This window comes from Camelina sativa, chromosome 18 (genome assembly GCF_030686135.1).
Source record: "Camelina sativa cultivar CO46 ecotype springtype chromosome 18, ASM3068613v1".
NCBI classification, from domain to species: Eukaryota; Viridiplantae; Streptophyta; class Magnoliopsida; order Brassicales; family Brassicaceae; genus Camelina; species Camelina sativa.
This window is the reverse complement of record NC_141897.1, coordinates 6,192,265-6,195,375: the sequence shown is the minus strand read 5'-3', so window position 1 is coordinate 6,195,375 and position 3,111 is coordinate 6,192,265.

Below are 3,111 nucleotides of genomic sequence, written 5' to 3'. Positions count from 1 at the left end.
GTTTCTTTGTACAGGTAAGAGGAGAGTGGCGCTGGGGAGAGCGGTAGCGTTGGTGAGAGCGGCGGTTAGGAGGGCAGCGGCGTTGGTAACCAGCTGGTCTGCGACAGGTCCGGCTCCAGCGTGCGCAGCTACGGGAGGCTCGGAGGACGTGTCAAGCACCGGCGGAGAGACTGTGCTCGGCAGTGGGCCCTCGTCTGGGCTCGGCAGGGAGCCTTCGGTTGGGCTTGGCAGGGAGCTCAGCAGGGAGCTCGGCAGGGAGCTCGGCAGGGAGCTTGGCAGGGAGCTCGGCAGGGAACTCGGCAGGGGGACAGTTCGCATTCTTGTTCGCCCCCATCGCTGCCCCGTTGGCTGCTCCGTTGCTTCGTCGAAGTTTTCGCTGGGGTTCGTCATGACTTTTGAGATTTCGAAGAAGTGAGGATCGTCGGTGTCGATTCGTCAAAAGAAACGCTTTACTCTTGCCACACGGTGGGCGCCAATTGTTAGGCCGTTTACTCTTGCCCCACTATCCGACGTGCACAACGAAGGACCATGATTGGCCGGACCGGCTGAAATATTAGCACCAATCGACGCAGCACTAAGACCCAAAACGGCTGAACGAGGACCAGTATCCTCGGGCGGGACAACGTCCATAGGACTCCCACCAAAACCACTGTCGCTATCTTCGCTGAACTCGAGAATATCAGCAAAGTTGAAGTCGTTGGCCAAACTATTAAAATCTCCACACTCTTCTCCAATACCGACACTAACATCATCAAAAACGTCTTTATGAGCCGCAAACTCTTCGGAAAAAGCACGCTGAATTCCCGCAAGAGTTTTACCACGCGCATACGTTAAAACTCGGGAGCTCGTCGAAGGACGACCTTCCTTTCTGCATGAAATGCCGACCTCGCAACCACCCACCATGAGATCGGCATCATCATCGTCAGAATCGACCTCGCAGGAAGTACCGAAGAGATCGGAACCGACCTCAGGAGCATCCATTCGCCGAGCTGATATCCTGCTCGCGCGACTGCCGATCTCACCAGTTCGACGAGTGATCGCGGCGTCCACAACCATATCAATCTCCGGTTCGTCTCCTATGACAACCTCGGACGTGCCTTCCACGCCGATCTCACCGACGCTAGGCCGAGCTCCGAGATTCCTCATCCTGATCTCGCCGACGCTAGGCCGAGCTCTGAGGTTCCTCATCCTGATCTCGCCGATGCTAGTCCAAGCTCCGAGATCCCTCATCCTGATCTCGCCGAAGCCAGGCCAAGATCCGAGATCTCCCACGCCGAACTCGCCGGATCCAGCCATTCTCGGCGGAAAAGCGCCGATCACACCGCTCAATCCGGAATCCTCTCGATCCGATCCGCCGATCTCCGCCGATCCACCAGGTACGGACGCTTCGCCTCTCTCAGCCGGACTCACGAAATCGACATGGCGCCGATCTCCGACCATCCGGGTGCCGACCTCGCCCTCTCTACCGACCTCCGAACCTCCCCGTTTCGACCCGTCGATCGACCGGATTCACGCACATCGCCTTTCTCGGCCGGGCTCACGAAACTCGCATGGCGCCGACCTCCGAACATCCTCCCGCCGACCTCATCCTCTCTGCCGACCTCCGAACCTCCCCGTTCCGACCCGTCGATCGACCGGATTCACGCACATCGCCTTTCTCGGCCGGGCTCACGAAACTCGTATGTCGCCGACCGCCGACCATCGACGATCTCCGCATGAGAAGCTCGGCGGCGGCGGCTGCTAGGTCTTCGAGGATGTGTGACCAGACAAGGGGGAGAGAAAAGTAGAGAGAGAAAGAAGTAAAAGCATAAAAATAAAAGCATAGAGAGGAGAAAGTTACCTTTTTATGGAGAGGAGGAAGTGAAGAAAAAGGAGGAGATGGGGAGACATAAATAAGTAAATAAAACGGAAATTTTACTGCCATAATCCGTCACCTCGATCTGCGACATGTCCCGTTTCCGGAAATTCATCGAATACCGCGCTCAAAGGAAAGACCGTTGGATATTTCACGGTATCTCTCGAAAGACGAGCCTGGCATTTACAAAAAGAGCTACTATAGCAATTTCATCCCTAAAGGCAAACCGAGACAATCTGTGCCGAGCAGGCATATTACGGACGATTTAAGTATGCCCGCCGATCGTAGAAGGACTGCCACTCTCCGGACTAAGGGGGGACTATTGTTGGATATGGGCTACGCCCAATATGCCACTCAGTTCGTCATTTTAAGCTTACCAGTTCGTCTGTGAACCAACAAGCTCTAATTCGACTTATTTAAGTGACGATCTCACGTTTTCCCGATTAATAAAGAACTTGCTCGCTCTTTCCCACTAAATTTTATTTGTTTAAACTGTGTAATCCCCGGTACAAACACTGACCACTATTTCACACTAGATATATCCATGATTTGTTCTGGTCTTTTTCATTCTATGCTTCCCCCACATAGGTAAGTTCTTTCCAATGATTAAAATATTCAGTTTGTATACAACTAAAACTCCAGTAGATTCAATTGTCTAGTACCCTATTCAATAAAGTATTTTTTATTATATTGTCTCACTCACTTGCATTGATGTATATATGTGCATGGAAATGGCAAGTGTAGTTTATTTTTTTATTATCTAATTTTAAATTATATTTAAAGACATAACGGTTTGTACAACAAGTGCAACGTTTGGGTAGATGAGTGTGCTAAAGAAAAAGTGTTTTAAATTCTATATGCAAACCAAAGTTCGAGAACAGAGTCATAACGCATGTTCCCCATAGTTCGGATTGACGAAAGCTGATTTCAGATTTGCTTATCAGTTCACTAGATTAGTTGTGTTGTAGGATTCTTCCCCGTGCATTTTTCCATTCCGCTGTTTCCAAATTAAGTACACCGTCGCATGTAAAACATACAGAACAAGGAAACCCTCTACACACGGTGGTGAAGTTCGGAGACATAAGCAATGATGGATTGCCAATCCGTTAAGAATCTAGTCCTGCAATTTAGTTAAAGTTTTTCATATAGCAAATTATTTTTGTGTTGTTTACACATTCCTAATCGCATATATTATTCCTCACTTCTCCTTCTCGTTCAACGGCCTTACCCTTACCGAAAAACTGATATATCATCGT